Source organism: Myodes glareolus, chromosome 14 (assembly GCF_982192425.1).
Source record: "Myodes glareolus chromosome 14, mMyoGla1.1, whole genome shotgun sequence".
Taxonomy (NCBI): Eukaryota; Metazoa; Chordata; class Mammalia; order Rodentia; family Cricetidae; genus Myodes; species Myodes glareolus.
In genome coordinates this window covers 68,034,227-68,057,119 of record NC_142039.1, presented here as the reverse complement: position 1 = coordinate 68,057,119, position 22,893 = coordinate 68,034,227, and the positions used below count along the sequence as shown (strand labels likewise).

General features: G+C 45.3%; 2 protein-coding genes across 2 annotated transcripts in view; one reads left to right on the top strand and one right to left on the bottom strand.

Annotated features, from left to right (window-relative positions):
* Nucleotides 1-5,009, bottom strand: part of Syk (spleen associated tyrosine kinase) — a 68,888-nt gene extending 63,879 nt beyond the window's left edge. The window contains exon 1 of the mRNA XM_087896596.1: nt 4,861-5,009. The gene's annotated coding sequence lies outside the window, so the exon portion shown is untranslated. The remainder of the gene's footprint in view (nt 1-4,860) is intronic.
* A 13,914-nt stretch (nt 5,010-18,923) lies between these two features.
* Nucleotides 18,924-22,893, top strand: part of Diras2 (DIRAS family GTPase 2) — a 67,835-nt gene continuing 63,865 nt past the window's right edge. Inside the window, exon 1 of the mRNA XM_048447879.3 lies at nt 18,924-19,061. The gene's annotated coding sequence lies outside the window, so the exon portion shown is untranslated. The remainder of the gene's footprint in view (nt 19,062-22,893) is intronic.

Here is a 22,893-nt window from a genome sequence, read left to right as displayed (position 1 = left end):
CTCTCTCTCAGATAACAGAGCATCAGTGATGGGTGAATACATTGATTTAGGATGTAGATGTCTAACCGCTGCACTGGAAGTGAAAACAATCTCTCACATAGATTGAAAATACATTCGGATGGAAGAAACCATAGAAGTTCTTCTGAAAATAAAAAAAAAGCAACCACAGAGATAAAAAGATTATGGGAATTGTGCCCAGCAATTATGATAACAGGTTATGGTAATACCATGTATCTACTCACTGACCTGGATGTTTTTAGGAGCTATACAAAGGCCTCCAAGATGCAAAACAGAATTCAGTGAGTACCAAGAAATATATTTCGTCAACAAACTCCTTAAGGACCTCTTCAGCTCTTAACATATGTTCTGCCAGACTGAAGAACATCTGTCAGCCTGGAGCAAGACAGGAGAGAGCTCCAGTGGGTTAAAAAAAGAAGAAGAAGAAAAAAAATGGAACTGAGAGATAACATGGTATATTTTTGACTATGTGGAAACTTGTGTCAAACAAGGTTTCAGTTTTATGTCATAAGTTGAGAAGAAAATTGTATTAGGTTCTGTGCAAACTTAAAAAAAAATGCCAAAACAAAGTTTTGCCCTAGGAAGAGCAGAGGGGACAAGGGAAGAATGAGAGGAAATGGCACGGCACAACGGCACAGCACAAAGGCCCGCGCCGCTTCCTGTTGCTATGAAACTAATACCTGAAGCCCAGGACTTGGTAGAAGTTTATCAAGCTCGCATTTTTGGGAGCCCAAGACAGATGATCCCATCTGTTCTACCACTGGTATGGCCCTGTGAGGCACAGAATGACATGGCAGAAGGTATTCTGGGGGGGGTGGGGTCATGGGTGAGGAAGAGATTCTATGTAGAGACGGGAGCCAAAGGCAATCAGTAGCCTGGCTAGCTGCTTCACACGGGGTCCCTGAAGTCCTGTGTTCATCTTCCTCTGAGGACATTACCCCCACCCCAGCTAGGACCCACTTCTCAAGGGTACAATTGTCTTTCAACACCCACTCTGAGGGTTTAACCCAAGCACGCAGACCTTCTCAGGGGCCACAGGCAAATAATCAAACACAGACTACCCAAGGGGTCCTAGTACTTGTAGCTGGCGAGGCTGCCAACCCTGAGGGCTACACAGGAGCACTGGGCAGGGAACACAGTGGGGGAGAACAGTGGACTCTGGCGGGGTCTTCAGAGTGGAGATGCTATGACCAAGAAACGGACGCATGAATGGCAGTAAACAGCATCAGTAAACACTTGCTGTAAACCGTTAGACACAAACCACAGACAGATTGCCATCGGAAGGTATGGGCGTCTGGATTCCCCACTCCTCATTCTCAGATACACTGTCTGAAGTTGAATCATAAAATAAACTCGTCGGTGTACCTTGCAAGAGGAAAGGAACAGCTTCCAAAATGAAAAGCCTGCTTCTTGGAAGCAGGACTATGGGGCAGAAAGACAGGATGCTAAGTCTGAAGGGGGAAATTTTTCAGTTAAATTAAAATGAAGTAAAAAGACAACATTAACCCGGGTCACACTAAGACATTCCCATGGCAACGCCACAGGAACTGTCAAGTGCATTCACATGAGGCTGCTCTAGCTAGAACAAAGGTCCATGGGTGAAGCTAAACCTACAGAGAAAGGCGGTAGTAAGCGCCACGGTGGGAATTTCAACGCTTTCTATAGACATGCTGAATCCACCTAAATTCATTGATATTGAGATTATGGATTTCCCTAACTGCACTGAGCCCTTCTCTCTGCACTTGGCACCCAGATCTGCCAACCCGGGCGTCTGTCCTACCTCTCCTAGCGGACCTCCTCCGGCAGGCTCGATCTTCCCCACACCTGTGTTGCCACCCAAGCCTGAAGGCTGTCCCAGAAGTGTGGGGCACACCACAACTTCCAGAGTCAGGACTCTATATGGGGGAGCGAGGGGGTTCTTTTGTTCTTCCCTCCTTGCAGCTCCCCTCTCCCCATCCCAAGCAGCCAGGACAGCACCCCTAATTCCCACACGCACCCCAAGTTTCCACGAAATGAAGGACAAAAAGAGGGCCTCTTTGGTCTATTAAACTGATTGCAACATAAATGAAAAACGCTTTCTTTGCACAGTTTTGGTTTTAACCATATTTCGTGGTATTTAATATTTAAATTCAGTCAATGAATACTAAAGGATACAGAGCAAAAGTTACATAGTTTTATTTTTATTTAACTCATTTTTGTTTTGAGACAGGGTCTCATGCAGCCCAGGCTGGATTCAAACTGGGAACATACTAAAGGATGTACTTGGACTTTCGATCCTCTCTCCACTTGTCAAGTGCTAGGATTATAATCACATATGATCTATTTGATATTGGAGGTTTCATGCACACTAGACAAGTATTCTGTTGACCAACTTACAACCCTTGCTACTTCATGGTAAACTGTTTTCTTTTTTAAAACAATGTCTTCTTTAGTCTAGGCTGGTCTCAGTCTTGCTATATAGTCAAGGATGACCTTGAACTCTTGATCCTCCTGCCTTTGACTCTCAAGTGTTATGATTACAGAAATATCACCACAGCTGCCTACATAATTGATTTTTTTCTAAAAGTTTGTTTAAGTGTGTGTGTATATGTATGTGTGCGTGTGTGCGTGCGTGCGTGCGTGCGTGTGTGTGTGTGTGTGTGTGTGTATACATTTGTGCCTAACCACGCATTGCCTGTGGTTGCCAGTAGGGGGAGCTGGAGCCCCCCAGGGGCTGGAGTTACAGATGGTTGTGAGCCTCATTCAAGGTAGATGCTGGGAAAGGCACCCACCCCAGTCCTCTGCAAAAGCAGTGAAGTGTTCTTACCTGAGGAACCACCTCTCTCCCGTAATTGATTCTTAAAAGAAAATATGTATAAAAAAACTAAAGCCAAAACAAAGAATCCCCAAACAGATCCAAGCTAACATTTTTGTCAAAGGTATAATCAAATGAAAATTGTGCCTAAAATATATCAAAATTTGAAAATCTTCATAAAATCCAATCAACCTAGTTATTATTTTAGTCTTTATGCAGCGTTTCCGTATGAAAACCTCTTTTGCCTAGTGTTCAAGCACAAGGGTGAAGATTGTGGCGAGACCTATCTAACTGAGGTAAGCAGCAATTGAATTGCATCTTTGTTAGGCTCTGCCTTCTAACATAAAAAAGAAAAAAAAACCAATCAGTGTTTTTCCCCCACCCAATTGTCACGACACCAATCCAAAAACAAAGAAAATGGCTAAAGGTTGCAGACGAGAGTAAAGGGGCATTTGGGGTAGCTGGAAACAGGTCCCTACAGCGAAAGCTGAGAGACTATACACTAACTTGGGCAAAGAGAACAGACACAAAGGTTCAATAATCGTGGGAAAAGGAAATCTGTCTTCCAAGAACTGCAGCTGTGGGGGATGACCACGCCCCTTCCTGGGGTGACTTTTGCTCTCTCCCGAAGTCACAGGATGATGGGTATAAGTCTCTTTGAAACTTTATCTCTAAAGGATGAACAGCCTGTTACTTGGGTGACTAATGGACCCTTACTGTTTCCCGCGCCCCGACGGAGAGGAACTGCCCACTGGGTACTGGAAGGGGTGAGATGTACCGCTGCAAAAGCACTCAACTTCTCAAAAGCACGCGATAGTTTAAGGAGTCCAATAAGGCCCCAGTCCTTGAGCCCCCACCCCCCACCCCCGCTATGAAAAACAAGGCTTGTTTTTCCTTCCTCGCTCTAAGTTTTAAGGAACCTCATCGACGACACCACCTGGTCTAAACTGACAGAAGCTATTTATAGTTGGTATCTATTCCCCTCAGAATACAGACACTTCTGAGTGTGAAGAAAGAATGACGCCTGGGATAATACAGCACTGCCCAACAGTGCCAGAGTGGTCACAAGCAGCGGTCTTTCTGTATACAAACACCCTTCGGAATTCTAAATGTAAACCTTAAGTTTTGAAAACTCCTAAATCCCAAACACACCTTGAATGATGAGGGACAGTTTGCTGGGTAAGTTCTACTAAGAAGTCTTTGCTTGAAAATCAAAACCAAACCAGAGGGATAATGCCTACATGTAGAATATTAAATATGGCCCTAAAAGGACCAAAGAACTGTCTCATGCAAGCCTAGCAATAAAATAAAAATTTCTATCAATTTCACCTTCCAGATGTGAAATATATTTCAAAAATATATTCCCCATTTACTATCCTAACTTAAAATATTTTTCAAAAAAGTTCGTTTTTAAGACTTTTAAATTTTTTTAATCTGACATATTTAAGCATTTCAAATACAGAATACAAATAAATTTCTGTTTGACTGTAAAATTTTCCTAAGTCTATTAAAAACAAAATTATTCATTTGGATAGAACAAAATGACTTGGTGAAATAATCTGAGTGAAAAAAATTGTCACTTAAAACACCTGATATCTTGTAAGTATTTAAATATTTTTTACATATATATATTTGTCACAAGATACAGAGAGAGAGAGAGAGAGAGAGAGAGAGAGAGAGAGAGAGAAGACACCAAGGAAAAGAAAAATACCCATCGTCGAGAATTTTGCTTAAGTTTGAATACAATTTTGGTCAGGCAGGCAAAACTCAAAAAACTCTTCTCAAGAAAAAGGGAAGCTGACCGACCTTCCCAATTCTTTCTACTACTCGGACTTTGAAAGAAGTGAGTCTCTTTTCAATGACTTTTAGGTGAGGTTAAGTTTTGGGAGCCTTATTGATACACATTCAAATGTACACTTTAGTGCCTAAAAAAGAGTTTCCAAGGATTTGGAGAGGCGACTTCACAAAGGAAGTTCGTCAAGCGGAGCGAGCTTGTTGGTTTGGGTAGGGGTTCAGAGTTTGGTTAAACTGCTCTTGCCCTCACCTACCGCATTTCAGAGGCTCTGGGACTCTGCATCGCTTCGGGGGCGCGCACGGTGTCAGTCCCGGGGTTTGCCGAGTTGCCAGACGAAGTGCGCAGCCAAGAGGCGGAGCTCCCGGCTCGGCCCCGCTGCCAGCCGCGCTCCCTGAGTCAACGGGAGCGCGCGCACGCGCGCTCTAGAGTCCGGTGCCGCACGCGGGGGCCGGGTGGGTCCGTGCTCAGCAGAAGCGACAGGGGTGGAGCCGCGGTCCAGCCTGGGCTAGCCAAGGTCTGTCGCCTAGGGAAGGCAGAGGCCCTACGCCAAAGCGCGGCGGGGCGGAGTGACTTCTACCTGGGCAGGTGGCCTCGTCCTCCAACCCCTTCTCCTCCTCCCCACTCCTGTTGCTCCTCCTGTTCCTCCTCCCGCTTGGTGCACGTGGCTCCCCGGTTCTCCCCGCCGCCCGGCTCGCCGCTTCTTCCTCCAGGGAGCTTCCTCAATGCGCCCAGGCAGCGCCCAGGCAGCGCCCGGGCAGTGCCCGCGCTTCCTCCGCCGCCCTGAACACCCCGCCCAGAGCTGCCAGAGCTGGGCAGCGCCCCGAACTGAGCCGCGCTAGGAAGTATCCCAAGATCCAGCGTAGTTAACACCCAAAGCCCGAGCTAGAACGGAACAGCACGCTGAACCGTGCCTGAGACAATTAAGACCCCGAACTTGGACGGGGCAGTACCCCTAACCGAGCCTGAGATGAGCAGTATCTTGAACCCAGTCAAGTAGCACCCGAACCTGAAGCCCAGATCCCCAAGCTAAGCTTCAACCTATTATCACCCTGAACCTGAGCTGAGCACGGCAGCATCTCAAACGGAGCTGGTCAGCGCCATTGATCCTGAGCAGGGCAACATCACAAACTGAACTGAAGCCAGGCAGCAACTCTAGACAACTGGCCCACAGTCCCCTGGCACGACACCTCCAGAGGAACAGACTATTTTCCAGATCTGGAAGTCCCAGGAACCAAGGCCCCACTTTGCAGAAAGGAGGGTTTCCCAAGTTCAAGCTGGTTTCCCGGACCCCTTCTCCCTCCACCACAGCCCTACTCATCAAGCCCAAGGCTGAGACTGCTTACGGAATGATGTGTTTAATGTCAAAGGACCAAGATGCTCCTGTCAACATCATTGTGATCCAAAAGGTGGTCCCAGAGGCTTTTGCCTGCAAAAACCCTGTTTTTGAGGGTGTTACCTATTGCCCACAGTCTCCTTAAATCCTGGTCTGCAGTTCTTGACATGTTTTTGGTTTTGTTTTGTTAGTCTGTTAATAGCATCAGAATCAAAACAGTCACTTTTGTCAAACTCTTAGCAACAATAAACAAATACAATGAGTATTTAGATACAGTAAATAAACAAACAAACACAATGAGATGAAAGATGCTGTTTGTGGGGAATTGAAAAGAGTAACATCCTGTCGAAGATTTCCTGGAAGAACTGATCATTTAAGTGCCTATGTTAAAAGCTGTTCCCTAAGCCCAAGCAAAGACATCTAGGCAATGTATTCGACTGTGATCACCACCAAAGAAAATGCAGGGATGCGGGCTGTTTATACTCACTGGGAGCCCCTCTGCCCTTTCCGCTTAAAATGTTCCTGGGTTTCCATTTCTATTCACTTTTCATCTGTAAATATTTTAACCTGAATGAAGGATTTTTATTGGTCATCATTTATTATGGTTAATAATTTGTCAATCATTAGACTTAATTTTGTTTCAGTAAACCAGCAGATTAGCCATTTCTCTTAAAGGAGGCTGCAGAGTTCATAGGTGTTTTCAAGGGTATGGATTTTTAAGGACAGCTCTCTAGGGAGAGATGAACAAACATCTACTCACCCCAGATAGGGAATCAATAGCAGACCCAAATGGCCATATCATCGAAATCCAGTTTGATGAACCAGTTGTTTACTGGGGTTATTTTTTACAGGTTGACAGGATCAGTAATGAATCAAAGGAATCTTTGTAGAGAGCCCAGCCCAGGAAGCTAAAACTCTACAGCTTACTTTATGACTGACCTGTAGCTCAGCAAGTCCAAGAGTCTCTCTTCTAGGCAACTTGTCTGGTCTGCAAGTGTCTTGCAACACTCCTTGTTGCTTATATAACCTTGTGGGGAGGGGAGGGAACAAGTGTATCTGGTCAGTTTCAGGAACTTCTTGAGGATTCTGAATTTACTTCCCAAGTCTTAGTGAGCTTCCCTTTAGGACACTATGCATCTTGCTTAACTTTCCTCAAAGACTGAATGTTTTCGCTCAGAGGACTTTGCTGCACAGCAATAAAAAGGTTGGACATGGAACTTGGATCTGTGTGTGCAGAATAAATCCAATCTTTTTCAACTGGCCATGTCTCTCTGGAGTTTCACTGAGAGTGGAGACAAGGTGACATAAGGGTCCTTCCCACTTCTGAGTCTTCAGTGTTAACTGCTACTGAAGTTGATCACACAAATACCTAGAAAAACAAAATCCTCTTGCCAGTCAGCATGTTCCCCAGTGTTCCTACACCTCACGTGGCATACTCTTCTGAAGACTGCCCAATAGGCTTCCCCCTTACACACCTGCATCCTTGTTGTGACAGTATGCTAGCCCTGGAAGCTGTCTGCTAATCTCTGCACCCGGGACTTCCCAGCACAGTGACTAAAAAAAAACAAACAAAAAAAAAAAACAAAAAACAAACAAAAAAAAAAAACAAAGCCTGTTTCTTGACTTTAGGCTCTTTAATAAAACTTTAAAAATAGCATATGCAGTATAGTTGTTTTCAGTGCTAACTCTGACTCATGAAGTCTTTCCAGTCTGGTTATTTCATGTGAGCATGTCTGCTGTTTCTTGCTCACAGTGTCTCCCTTTCTTGTGCTGTCAGTGGCATTTGATGGTGAGCCACTCATAATCCCTGAAAAATTATTTGTGGGAAATGGGTGAAGCCAGGAAGCAGGCATTTTCATTCAATAAGAAAGAGCTTTTGTCTCTGACAGAAACCTACCTTCTTACTAGTCCCTGAACAGTTTTAAGGTACATGTTCATCTTTCGTGTTTTTAGTAGGCAGGTGATATGAATTTGGATGGTAAATCTGAGAACAATTTCCTTTGACTTATGGGCTACAGTTTCTCTGAGAGAGATTTGTTTGTTTGTTTTTTTTTTTTTTTTTTTGAGACAGGGTTTTTCTGTGTAGCTCTGGCTGTCCTGGAACTCACTCTGTAGATCTCAAGGTTGGCCTTGAACTCACAGAGATCTGCCTGTCTCTGCCTCCTAAATGTTGGAATTAAAGGTGTGCATCACCACTGCCTCGGATGCTCTAGGCCATATAAGTTCAAGTTTCCCTTCTTTCCAACTGTGGTGACAGATGTTAATTTGTTTAGTTATGGCAATTACTTCAGAAACACCACATTGCATACTGAAAATGTACATCACTTTTGTCAATTAAACTTCAATAAACCTGGAAAATTTTTAAATAAAATTTGACAGACAAGATTTAACCTTTTAAGTGCTGGAGAGACAGTTTTGCAGTGAAGAATGTTTGCTGTTCATGGCAGAGGACCAGGGCGTGGGTTCCCAGCATCTACACCATGGCTCACAATAGTCTTTAGCTCTAATTCCAGAGGCCTCTATGGGTATTGCATGCAAGCAAAAGACCCATAAACATTAAAAGTAATCTAAAAATAATTTAACCTTCCCATAAAAGTAAACAAAATGCCTTGCCCACATAGTCTTTCATTTTCTTCTAATAGTTCTTTTTATATCCAGATCCTTCTTCCCTGAGATGTATTGTAATTTAACTTGGTATATGATATGATATGATATGATATGATATGATATGTAAAACTAACAGTTGTCTTCAAAATGAAATAATGAAACCGTTTGTTCTTTTAACCCTCACTCTCTCATGTGTGTGTGTGTGTGTGTGTGTGTGTGAGAGAGAGAGAGAGAGAGAGAGAGAGAGAGAGAGAGAGAGAGAGAGAGAGAGTGTTCATGGGCACGTGCACACACAGTGTAGATGTGGGATCAATTCTCTCCTTTCGCTTTTATTGTTTGGCGGGGGGGGGATGCAACTCAGGACATCAGGCATGTGGGGCAAGTGCTTTTACACACCGAGTCTTCTCACTGACCCAACGATACCAGTTGTAATAAACAATCCTGCCCTAAGCCAAGGATGCCCGTTTTCCCATACACAAACTTTAATATTTCTATGCTGAGTCTATTTCTAGTCTTATTGCATTGGTCAATCAATGTTCTTTTTTTAAATAAAAATGATTGGTTTCTAAAATAGTTACTTGTTGAAAGACAGCATCAAGAGAGTGATAGGGGAAGCAATCCAGGAACAGGATCCAAAAAGGCAACAGAAGACAGCACTGCTGTGCAAAATGTACAAGGAGCTGAAGACATTCATAGGCAGAAGCTTCTGCTCTGCCCACTAGTGCTCAAATAACCGACACAGAGGCTTAATATTAATTATAAATACTTGGCTTATAGTTCAGGCTTATTACTAACTAACTCTTCCAACTTAAATCAATCCATTTCTATTAGTCTGTATTCTGCCACATGGCTTTTACTTCTCTCCCATTTGGTGTGTCTGACTTGTTCTGCTTCTGATTGGCAACTCGTCTGACTCCACCCTTCTTCATTTCAACCTCCTTAGTTTGGTTGTCCCGCCTATACTTTCTTCCTGGCTACTGGCCAATCAGCTTTTTATTAAACCAATCTGAGTGACAAATCTTTCGTGTACAAAAGGATTATTCCATATGTAGAGATGGAGAAGAAGAAAATGGGAAGATGCTTCCCTTATTTTTAAACACAGATGCAGAGTAAGGCAGTAATGAGCATCCGCTGTGGGGCTATTGGGCTGTCCAATATGCAGACGCTGACACTACCAAATGCTGGTCAGGGTGTGAAGCCACAGGAACTCTGCTAGTGCTGGCCAGAGCAAACTGGTGAAGTCACTTTGGGGGAAGATTTTATTTGCCTGTATACCAGTTTTTCTGAGTGCCCATAACTGCTCAAAAAGTTGCCTCCAGTTTTGCTAGAATGCCTGAAGTAAACAAAAGTACAGAGAAAATAGGAAGACTCCAGACTCAAGATATTTACCTAGGTGACTCTTGTAGTTTGTTCTCAAAAGCTTGTGTTTGAATACTTGGTCTCCAGCCCATGCCCTACAAGTTAGGAGGCTGAGCCTCCCTAGAGTGGGTCCTTTACTGTGTGGTGGGGGAAGTGGGGAGGGGAAGAAAGGGGGCAGGCTTGAGGACTTAGAGCTGTCTTCTCTCTGCTTCCTGGTCACTTCACACTCCTGTCACCACAGCCACAGGCCATTCTTACTATCACACCTTCCCCAACACATTGATCTGTAGTTTCTCTAACCATGAGTCAGAATGAACCCTTCATCCTCCCTTCAACCACTCTTATCAGGTCTGCGTTCTCAGCCACGAGAGCGGTAATAGAGACGATGACCACAGAGTTCTCTTCCCATGTAGACCCTTGATAACAGCCTCGCTTTAACCAGGCTATCTATCCTTGTATAAAATATAACAGTTGAGCTTAGCAGGAGAAACATCTAAGGTGTGCTGCTTGTACAGAAATGACTGTCATAAATAAGCTGTTGTTTTCAATTTTCTCACGACACTTAAAGGAAAAGAAGCAGCTCGAGGCCTTTTGTTGGGCAGTCAGCTGGAATTTTAGAGTTAATTCCTCTCTGAGACTTGCGATAAGTACCTCGACCATGCTGCTGCTACCTGCCGCTGCACCCCCCACATACCCTATGATGCTTCTGAATGAGTTTTAGATCCCCAAGCTCTCTGTTTTCAGTGGCAACCCCTCAGTTATTTATTCTTAGCTCTGGAGTTCAGGGACTCTGTTAACTTCAGCGTCTTTCCGCCAGTGTCTCTGGGAGGAGTTAACAGGGAATAAATAGGCAGTTGGGGAAGAGACTGGAGGGAAGGATAAGATTCCCACACTGCAGCTAGACTGTGAAGAGAGATGACACCCCCCTCCCACCCTTTGCCGCTCTCAAGTCTCCTTACTCACTGTGGTTATCTTCCTGGGCCAAGGACAGTCTGAAGGAGGAAGTGACAGGACGGAAGAGAAGAGGAGGGAAGTGAGAAGGAAAAGAAGGGATAGAAGAGAGGGGACCAGCCTAGACCACTAGTTCTGGGGACCCCACACTTCCTAATGGGGTGATTGCTGCTTCAGTAAATGCCTGTTGTCATCTTTTCTGGGGCTTGTTTCCATTGTTTCTGAATGTCCAATTCTTTGTCCACCTCTAGGAAGAACCCCAACTTCTGGGCAGTCACTCCACAGCCCTGACACTCACGATACAATAATTCCCATGTCTGATCTCCTTATCTGTTCCACCACTGATGCCACCTTGGATGCGCCAATCTTCTCAGGTTTCGGGGTGCTGGTGTGTGAGAAGGAATGGCAGCAAAGGCAGAACTGACCGAGTCCCTGTTCTGAGATTGGAATATTGAGTGTTGCTTTAAAGAAATCTGAAAACAACCAGTCTCCGAATTTCTTACAACTTGCTATTTTATTCTGTTTTCTACCAATGTAACCAGATACCTAAGACTGGGAAATTACTTGATAAACTGTTTAGTTATTTATTTGTTTTGAGACAACCTGACCTCAAACTCATTGTCCCTTTGCCTCAGCCCAAGTCCTGAAATTATAGCAGTGCACCCCCACACCCCGTGAAAATAGTTGTATTTGCTCGTATTTTTGGAGATTGAAGTTCCACTGGTCCAGCCTTGGATAAGGGCCTCATGGAAATCACAACTGTGGTAGGGTATACACAAGACAGGCAGAGACAGGAACCCAGAGAGAGGCTTGAAGCCAGGTTTGCCCTTTTCGTAATTTTCTGCTCTCATAAGGACTCACTAGAGTCCTAAAGACATTATTAGTCCCTCCTCATGGCTACTTTCCAATGACCTAACTATTTCCTCCTCTACAAGGCTGCACCAGCTCGGCGCCATTGGAGACTGGGCTTCTGGTACACGGATCTTTGAAGCGCACATGAACGACACGCAAGCCAGCACAGATGTGATGGCCGGTCCTCTTTCCTTACACACATCTGAGCAGCTGCCATTTTACTGTTCTGCTGTCAGAAACGATGAGGGCAGGGCCAAGCCACAGCTTCGTGGTTGTTCTCAGGGTTTGAGTGAGATGAAAATGCTGGGCTCACAGAGGAGGGTGGGAAGCCGTCTGACCTCACCCTATCCTCTCATACTTCTCCTTTCCATGAGAGCTGCGGACTTCAAGATTTAACTCGCTGACGCTTCTTGTTGACTTATTTTCACTATTCTCCTTCTTTTCATGGGGTAGATAATTAGAAAAGGGAGGGAGTTCTTCATGGTACTCTATGACTATGCTGCTGCTCTTAACCAGAATTTAATGTCATGTGTTTTTACTATAGGGTCCCACTGCATATTTTAACTCTTTTCTGTGTGTGTGTGTGTGTGCGCGCGCGCGTGCGCGCTCATGTGTGTGTGTGTGTGTGTGTGCAGGTGCATGCGTGCCATTGTGTGACTTGTCTCTCACCTCACCTTTGCCTTGAGGCAGAGTCTCTCCTATGTCTGCCACCAGGTGGTGTAACCCCACTAGCTGGCCGGCAAGCTTGGAGGGAGCAGTCCGCACAGCTTGCTGCTGGGCAGTCTGGACATCCCTGTAGTTCCACAGCTCAGTCTTCTCCTCCAGCTGCCGTCTACTCCTTTTCACGTACTTAGAAGGAGCTGTGAGACACTTTCAAGTCTGAGTTCTCCCAGACCTGCACCCTTTTGTTTACGCCTGGCCTCCTGTCGTAGCTGACCGTCATTCTGCTCCCCATTCACCTTCACCTCTGCATTGCCTCTCTCTCTTCGGGTGTATTTCCCATAGTACACCAGAGAAAACCCAGGATCTAAGGGATATGACTCACAAATAAATGTTGTGTGTTGGGGGAGGGGCAGTGTTAGAGGGATGGTTCAGCGGTTAAGAGCACTTGCTGATCTTCAGAGGCCTTAAGTTCAGTTTCTCGCGCCCACAGGAAGCTCACAACTTTCTTTAACTCCAGTTCCGGGAGTTCTGACGCCCTCTTCTGGCCTTCAAGGGCACTGCATACATGCGGTATACAGATATATAGGTGAAACACCTGTATACAGAAGATGAAAATATGGACATGAACAGGGGATTTGCATAGATGCGATGATGTTGAGTCACCGCAGCGGGTCTTAGTTTTATAAGCAGCTGGGTCACGTTTTTACAGTGCACACTGAGGGATTTTTGATGAATTCCTGCTTAGATATTGCTTTAAAATACTGACAAAGAAAAGCGTGTGTACGAGAGTGTGTGCATCTGTGTGTGCGTGCATGTGTGTGAGTGTGTGTGAGAGAGAGTATGTGTGTGTGCCCTGTGTGTGTGAGCTTGTGTGCGCACATGCACGCGTATGTGAAGGCCAGCAATTGACACTGAATGTCTTCCTCAGTTGCTCTCCTCTTTATTCTTGGCTCTGGTGATCCACTCTCTGGTCCTTACGATTTGGTAGTGAGTACTTTACCTGGGAAGTTATTTCTCCAACCCTGATAGGAGGACACTGTCCCGCGCTTCCGTCTCGCCAGCAAGAACCACGCGGTACACATAGGATACTTCTGCAGTAAAGCTTTAATGCCCCTTGGGAGAGCGGGCATCAGCCAACATGGCGGAGACCCAGATAAGATGGAACCCATCCCTTATAAAGGAAACAGACCCTGCTTCGGACGTGTCACTCTTGGATTGGTCAATTGTCCATAATCCCAGGTGATACCTTGGGAGTAGGCGGGGACTCAGTGGGAAATTACCGAGCACATGTGCGTTCACCTGGTGGTGAAGCTGGATGTCAGCGCCATCTTGATAATGGAGAATGTGGCTGCGGCCTTCTACAGGACACTAAAATCAGGTTTTATGGGGTGTTGTTAACTGTTCATTCTGGGAATGGAAACATGGATATTCATTTTATAGATCACACACCACTGGGTGAGAATAAGACCACTGCCACAATTTTTGAGCCAAATTTAAGCATGCTTCATTAAATACTGGCCAGAATGACGGATACTAGCCAGCTCCATACCTGGGACTCTCAAGAATGGCCACAAGTTATTTAGTCAGGAGCTTATAAAGGCAAAACCCACAAGGCTATGTTCTTCCTGCCTTTATCCAATTGGGGCAAGCATACGTCCTGACGTACTTCCTGCCTATGCATCTTCCTCCTCTAAGTGATCAAGCACATCCTGTGCAGCTGGGACAACAAACCTTGTTTACAGAAGAGAAAACACTGGGTTTGTTATCTTACATGAGCATCAGTCCCTAACATTGCAGGAAGTTACCTGTCCTTGGCCAAATGGGGCTTACAGACTAGAGGCATTTTTGTTTTATAGATCTCTTAAGCATAGTAATTAAAACTTAAAACATAACTTTAGCCCTCACAGTATTTCAACACGTTTATTTGGGACCAGATAGATGGCTCAATGGTAGCCAAGTCTGAGGACTGATTTTAATCCCTGGCTTCCACATGGTGGGAGGAGAGAACCAACTTCCCGAAGGGTGACCTCTGACCTCTGCACCCATGCAGTAGCATGCCCGCCCTTGCATTCATGTGGACCTTCACATGAACACATAAATAAATGTAATTTTAAGATTTAAATGGACATTTCAAGGCACTAGGATTGGGAGCGAAGTTTTACAAAGACACCCAAGAATAAACAAGTCAGACGGCAGTAATGCGCAGGTACTCCTCGGCTAGATGGTCATGTGGGTCTTTGTCCAAAAACCAAGATTAAAAGTCTATGGAACGTTATTTTTTCTTCTATCAACTTGTCCTGTTTGTGTTTGCTGTGTGTGTCCTTCCAAGTATGCATACAAATCGCTAGCATGGACTTTATGGCTCATCTCTACATGGCCTTACCTACACTGTGTTTACACACAGAAATAGGGCACCATCTAACTTGTACTCAGAATCTCCTGGATTGCCGTTTGTGTTTTGAGGCTCCAAGGTGCATGGGTGCTTCGTTCCTTCCAGATCAACAGACACACCCCGTGGCACCAGCTTTACATTGTGTTTTGCTTTGTGAGCCAATGAGTTTACTAGTTGGTCATAGGCTCATGGGTGAGGGGTTACCTCTAGAAGCATAGGTGTCACTGGGGGTGGGCTTGGAGGTTTCAGGATTTCAAGCCAGGCCCAGTGTCACTCTCTATAGCTGCTGCTTGCCCATCTAGATGTAGAACTCTCAGCTACCTCTCCAGCCTCATGTCTGATGTGTGCTGCTGTGTTTCCCATGATGATGATAATGAACTAAACTTCGTAACTGTAAGCTAGCCCCATTTAAATATTTTTTATAAGAGTTGCCAAAGTCATGGTTTCTCTTCACAGCAATAAAATCTTAACTAACACAATGGATAATAACTATAGGAGTCTGGATGAGGAACTACAGAGATATGGGTGAGAGGTAACTCACAGGGGCGTGGATGAGGGGTTCCAGGGGCATAGGTGAATGGTTCAAGGGGCGTGGATGAGAGGTAATTCACAAGAGCATGGATGAGGGGTTCCAGGGGTGTGGGTGAGTGGTTCAAGGGGCGTGGGTGAGGGGTTACTGGGGCGTGAAAGGTAACTCACAGGGGCATGGATGAGGAGTTCCAGGGGCATGGATGAGGGATTACAGGGCCATGGGTGAGGGGTTCCAGGGGCATGGGTGAGGTTAGTGGGGCATGGACTTCCCTCTCTGGCCACTGAGAGCACCCGACAAGCACCATCTCACATTTTGTTTTTGCGCTGAGGGTCACAATTCAAGGGCGACCCCTGCCAGCAATGAGTATCAGCTAAACTCAGTTCCTCCTTTCAGGGCTCACTTCCCCTTTCCCAGCATAACTGGCAGCGTACTTCCCTCTTTCTTCTGTGTAGAACCTCCAGCAGACTTTGCTCGGAAGAGACACTAAGTAGACTTTTATGAGAGCTCCAAACACCTTTATTTAATTCCTTTACATTGATAACCTGATTTTCTCTGGTTCTGGTCTGTGAAGTAGGAACAGTTACCTTGTCTGTTTCACAGGTGGAGGAGCCAAGGGAGAAGAGGTTCTGTGTCCTGAGTCACACAGGAAGTTAGAGAATCATGATTTGAACCCAGCTCTCCAGGTTTCTAGAGCCTTGGACTTCAGGGCGCTCTACTGTTCCTGAGAGTGTAGGCACATGGCGTAGCCGTCCTGTGAAAAGTCTCCAGGTACATGCATATGTATTTTTAGACTAACCACACGTCAGGTCAACATATAATAAGATTGCCACTGTCCTTTCAAAACAATAAGAAGAGAGAAAAGAATACATCCAGGAGCCTGTGACCACACTTGCTGTTGCCACACGCTCAGAGTCTACTGTTGTTGGGGAGTTGGCCAACTGGGAAACACCCTGGTTCAGAGGATGCCGGGCAGCCGGATCATGACCTTCTTTGACCCAGTGCAAGTACCAGAAATGATCCTTGGGCCCAGGAGGGTGTGGTATAAGAGTAACTGAGAAGAGAGACGATTCTTCTCAGGGACATTAGAGAAATTCAGACTCAAAATTATTTCCATGCTATTCTCTCATGCTCCACAGCTGTTTCCATGGAGCTGCACAGAAACTGAGCCAGGGAACCAGTTTTCTGATGCACCCTCCAAGCCTGGAGGCGCCATCTCTGCAGTGGGGTAACCTTGTTGCTGGATGTTCCTATCCTCTAGCTATTGAGTTAAAATGATATCAGACAATCTACTAGCTAACTTTTCTAGATAAACCCATGTCAATCAAACACTTTTAATTTTGTCATGTATTTAGATCCTGGGTCTCACTGTGTATCCCAGGCTATCCTGGAGCTCGTTGCAATCTGCTTGCCTCTGCCTCACGAGTGCTGGGATTAAAGATCCGCTCTGTCATGCCTTGAGTTTTTATTTTATTTTTCTTTTTTTTTAAATCTTTAGTAAAAAAACATTTCAAGTGCAGCTGATCTTCAGTACAACCAAGGCTCATTTCTTTATCTTAATATAGAAGAATCAGAAGTTCGAGGTCATGCTCAGCTGCAGAGAGTTTGAGGTCAGACCTGGATACTTGAGACCCTATAAACAAATAAATGAATAATAAATATATAAAGAAAAAAAGGAAGGAAGGAAAGAAGAAAGAAAGAAAGAGAGAGAGAGAGAGAAAGAAAGAAAGAAAGAAAGAAAGTTAGAGGCGATGCTGTTTACTGATTTACAAATTTTGGCCATTTTTTTTTTTTTTTTTTTTGTCAAAAATGGCAGCCAGAGACGCTCTCTTGGACAGAAGGTTGCAGAGGCAGAGTGAACCACCGAATGCCATAAGCACTAAGTTACTCTTAGGGACACAACTTCACAATTTTGAGAGAAGAAACTTCCAGTTGAAAATACCAAACTGAAAAAAGCGAGGAACTCTCAAAGCAGAGAGAAGCCCATGCTGCTCTCACCTGGCACTCACTGCAAGGTTACTGAGTCTACACCACCAGCGGCTTTCTCCACTGGCCCCGAACAACGGGTTAAAGGGATGGAAGGAGGAGAAAGGCAGGTGAAGCAGAGAGTGGTAAAGGCCGGAGGTGGGGAGACACCGCACCATCATCAGCACTGAGCGCGGAGAGGTTTGGGGCATGGGGTCTGGATCTTGGAGCTGTTCACCTCGTTCCACCCCACAGCAGATTCTCTGCGAATGGAAGTGGGTGTCAAAAAAGCTGTTCCGAGAGCAGTTGTCGCCGGGCTGGTGAACGGTGTTCCCACGGACCAGATGCAAAATCAGATGGTGGATTACTCAGTTACCCAAAACCTGCAAAGGTGTGGCGGCGATGTGCTGACGGGGAAGTAGCGATCCCCGCTCCTCCTATGGGCTTGTCTTTCTTGGCACAGATGGCCTTTGACTCTTTTCCTGGAGAGCCTGAGGAGATGATCAATCCCAACAACATCTTGAGCTGATCAACCAGGCCTGTGCACAAGGAAAAAAGTGCGTGGCTGCGAACAAAGGGGCTCTTTGGAGGTTGGAAGGGCAGGGAGTTGGCAGGGCTCAAACCACAACCAACAGCAGAATAAAGCAAGAAGAAACACTTCTGAAGGGAAGTGTATTAGAGAAAGCTTCAAAAATGATTTTTTTTTTTTTAAAGAACCATGTTTTTCACATACCAAAAGAAGAAACTCCCTTTAGGGAATCAGGCCTCCTTGCAAAAATTTATACCAGAAGTATAACATCGTATATTCTTCATGGTTACAAGCAGTGAGAAGGTGTCCCTACATCCTTTGCCAGGTGTTTTGCCAATCAATATGTCCTCCGTGTGTAGCGCCTACAGACCTCTCATGCTGTGTTAAAGCTTGGCGCTACCATCCAGACGGTCTCTGTCCTTCTGACGCTGGCCTTCTGATAGGCAGAGGGGCAGCCCACCGTGACTTTTCAGGTAGAGTTAATGCTGCAAAGGATCATGGCGTGAGAATGGCAAGCAGACAGGGAGGTGTCTGAAGAAAACACAACTTTGATGTGAAGGAGTGAAAAGGCTAATACTTTAGCGATCCTCAGAAAGCTATGGAGAGAGAGTATTCCAGAGGGAAGGCTGGCCGCCAATGGCTGCTGATTTTGACCAGTCATGTGTAAGTGATATAAAAGAAGCAAAATCGATCAGCCAGCACAATTCCCTTTAATGAGGTTTACTGCAAGGAAACAATCTCATGGCCACGATTGGGTCTCCAGGTAAGAGGGAGAGCTAGACAGAGGCACACAATATACAGGCACCTTAGCAAGACGGGGCCTTGAAGGGATGGACAAGCTCCCCTTTAAGTCTGGGGAGGAGCTTCATTAAGAGTGAGAATAGAGAGCCACCATGAAAGAGTTGTGTGGGGTAGGGTAGGGGGAGGGAGGCATTAGAGCCTCTTCAGAGAGCCCGCCTAAACAGATCTCCCCAAGGACTCTTCAGACCCAAATCCCCTGAACCAAGGAAATACCCGACTCTTAGGAGCTTTCAGTGTTGGCAGAAAGTGTAATATCACATGATTTAGGCCCATAGTCAACCTGGCAAAGGGCATGGAAGGGCAAGGTCCCATGGCTGAAGGCTGTCCAGTTCCTGCACAGAAGCACAGACGGCTTCTTAATTCTGTCCAAGAGAGCTTCAGCGAGGTTTGGCCCGATTCAGAGTGTGGGATCTGTCCTAAAGTTGCAGGCCTTCCCTCACAAACAGCAATGGGACCTCTGTGGACCTCTCAAGGTTTGGAGCATTTCTGGGTTAGTGAGCTTGTGGGATATTTAGACAATGATGACCAAGCTGGGACCTCCACTGTCTTCTATACACCTCTGGCAGCTCAGCTATGTAACAAATTTCATAATAAATGCCAAATATTTCCCAGAGTTCTGGGATTTACCCTTTTCAGTCATGTAACTCAAGCTGAGGTGTGATGGCAGGGACTCATTTTGTAGCAAATTGATCAGAAGTGTAGGTCCCAACACAAGGTTTATGAGTCAGTCTCCAGGGACTCTGCCCTGACCTGTGGGGTATGTCTTTAGGTAGCTGGTGTTGAATAAATTGACCTGTAAGATACCTGGCTTGATATGGGACACTGTTCCCTCAGATGGACACATGTTGAGTTGTTAAGTTTACTTGTTTTTCTAATGCAGTTGTGTGTGTGTGTGTGTGTGCTAAGTCTGTGAATGTGTTTGTATATTGTGTACATATTTGTGTATTATATGTATGTATACAGTGCATTGTGAGTAATCTATGTTTGTGTCTTTGCGCATGTATTTGTGTGTATGGTACATGTTATACTTTGTGTGTGTCTATGCATGTGCTTGTGTATATGTGACGTGTATTGCATGTATGTTATATATACGCTGTATGTAATGTGTATGTACTGTGCACGTTGTGTATGCATTGTTCATCCACCTGTGTTGGAGCTGCTTCTTATTTGAGGAGTCAGAGTGAAGCTAGTGTGAACATTCTTATGTGGGTCTTATGAACTTGCTGCAACATTTCTCTTGGTGGAGAGCCTGGGATGTGCAAACACACCTGCCGAGTCACAGGAAACAGCCCAAGGCTCCAAAGGGCTTGCACCAGTTCCTGGTCAGGAAATGCAGAGCAGGAGGGCCCAGTGCTTCCTGTCCTTCCTCCATCTCCAGCTGTTCTATTTAGGTTGGAGTGCCACCACACTGAGGTGTGGGTTGCCTTGATGGCTAGTTGAGCTGATCATACCCTGTGTACTTACAGAGTTGTCTATTCTTTTTACAGAGCCTATCTAATGGTGTGGGAGGTCCTTTTGTCTACGTGTTGCTTTTATTCGTTAATGAATAAAGGAACTGCTTTGGGCATATAGCAGAGCTATAGGGGAACAGAGCTTGGTAGGGAAAAACTAAACTGAATGCTGGGAAGAAGAAGGCTGAGTTGGAGAGACACCATGGAGCCACCACCAGAGTCAGACATGCCAAAACTTTGCCAGTAAGCCACTGCCACATGGCAATACACAAATTAATGAAAATGGGTTAAATTAAAATGTAAGAGCTAGTCAATAAGAAGTTAGAGTTAATAGGCCAAGCAGTGTTTTAATTAATATGGTTTTTGTGTGATTGTTTTGAATCTAAGCTGGCTGGGTGGCTGGGAACCAACAAGTGGGCCTTCCTCCAACAATGTAATATGCTGTCCAATATTTTCCTCACTAATTTCTATAAAAATTATCCTTGGGTTTTGGGTTTTGACTTGTGTTTGTCTACTTTGAATTATCTTTTGGTTCTTACTAGTTTTGGAGCTGCAGGCTGGATCAAAGCCTGTTGCCAGGCACACAGGGCAAGTGTTCCCTCCCAAGTCTTTGCTCTTGTCTTATTCTTGCCTTTTAATGAGCAGAAGCTTTAAATTCAGTAAGAGATGAGAAAGGAATGGTAGTGGTCATGACTTTGTGACTTCACTTATTTTAGTTCTTTAAAAGAGCCCGTTTATCCCTTGTAATAAAATGAGTATATGCTCTTCCTTTCTTTTCTATATTAGGCTAAATAGTTAATGAATAGAAAGTGATCAGTATGATTTTTTTTTGAGACAGGGTTTCTCTGTAGTTTGGGATTCTGTCCTGGAACTAGCTCTAGTAGAGGAGGCTGGCCTTGAACTCACAGAGATCCACCAGCCTCTGCCTCCAGAGTACTGGGATTAAAGGTGTGTGCCACCACCACCTAACTTTAGTATGAATATTTTTGCATGCATTCCTGTGTGTGTGAAGTGAGCCACACAGAGTCCATTGCATGTGTTTCCATTAACTGTGAAATACCAATGGCCACCGTTCATATAACAACTATGGTTTTTATCTCTACTACTATCCCTAATTTTTGCAACAGTTCACAAACTTTGTGCTCCTGTTCCCAAGGTCCAAGGAAGACTGATGGGCAGATTCTATTAAAGTGACACAGGGCAGTGCAATGGCCAAACTTCAATTGTTCTGGAGTTCCACCAGCAATGATGATGTGGATCTGTAACTGTGTGAGCTCCCTGGCACTGTGTGGTAATGCCTCCACACTCTACACCAGAGACATCAGAGGAGGTACCATTGGTGCCCACCCAGAACATGTCATCCCCTTTAGCATGTATGGGATGTTGGTGACCAGAAGCTCTCAGTGTGGGCCTTCCACCTGCTCAAACTGTTTACTGGAGGGACTGCATGCTCGGCAAGGTCTTCTGAAAACGCCTTTGCGTGGCTTTGGTCACAGCCTTGGGAGCGTGACAAACCTCAAGAAAGAGGAACAGGTCCACCCAGCAGGTGCTAGAGGGTATGTCAGCCTGACAGGGGCCAGAGACCACTGGCAGGGGCCAGAGGCCACACATTTTGCTCTTCTTCAGCATGGGGGTTAAGAAGTTATGCTCGGTCTGTGACAATGCCCAGTAACTACTTGGGAATGAGGGAACAAATGGAGAAGAATGAATGAATGAAGGAAGGAATGAGTGAACTTCCAGTAATATGTTTTATAGCTCATGGGTTTATGGTTTCTCTGCTGGGACCTCTGCTCCCTGACTGGCCTGCTCCCTCTCTGCTGGTATCAGAATGATTTCCTTTCCCTACTTTGAAAGCTCCTGGATCTCCATTCTGTTCCTGGCCCCTTTCTGATAAACTTCTCTGCTGGGGAGAGCATTAGGCCCAGTCCAAATTACCTGGTGTAAGGATATTGGGATAGCCAGCCAAAAGACCCAGCCAAAGGCTCCTCTGTGATGAGCACGAACTTGGGACAAGAGTTAAGGAAGTTCTTCAGAAGCCAGGACACCCAGGGCAAAGCGGAGACTGTGGCCTGGGGTTCATCTCTTCTCTATCCCTAAACAGGCCTCGGCTCCCTTACTTGAGGCTTTCAGCCTCTGCAGCTTTAAGATGGAGGTTGGAGAAATGATGGTGACCAGCGTTTGTTGAAGACTATCTTAGTTAGTGCTCTATCCCTGTGAAGAGACACCGTGACTACAGCAACTCTTATAAAGGAAAGCATTTCATTGGGGCTGGCTTACAGTGAGAGGTTGGGTCCATTATCATCACGGTGGGAAGCATGGCAGCAGGCAGACACAGTGCTGGAGAAGTAGAAGAAGATCATATCTTGATCTTCAGGCAGCAGAAGTGACTATGGACTATATTGAGCAGAATCTGAGTATAGACCATATGAGACCTCAAAGCCCACCCCCATAGTAACATACCAACAAGGCCACACCTCCTTAATAGTGTCATTCTCTATGGGCCAAGCTTTCGAATGCATGAGTCTATGGGGACCATTCCTATTCAAATCGCCACTGTGAATAAGTGAAACACTGTCAACAACTTACATGAATTCCCATTTATAATCTTCGAGTCTCCAACCCTTGAAATAGACAGAACTGGGGCCTCTATCTGAGCTCTCTATACCATAAAGAACTCCCGTGGTCTCTACTGTATCTCCAACTTCAAATGTCTTCAGATATCCCAGGTTTGGCTCCAGATAGTTAGCTGTTTGTTTGTTTGTTAACTGTAACAGGCTTCCTTGTCTGTCCATGTCTTCATAATTCTCATAAGCTTTATTTAAAATGAGTGATCTAGGTTGGGGGAAACAGCTCA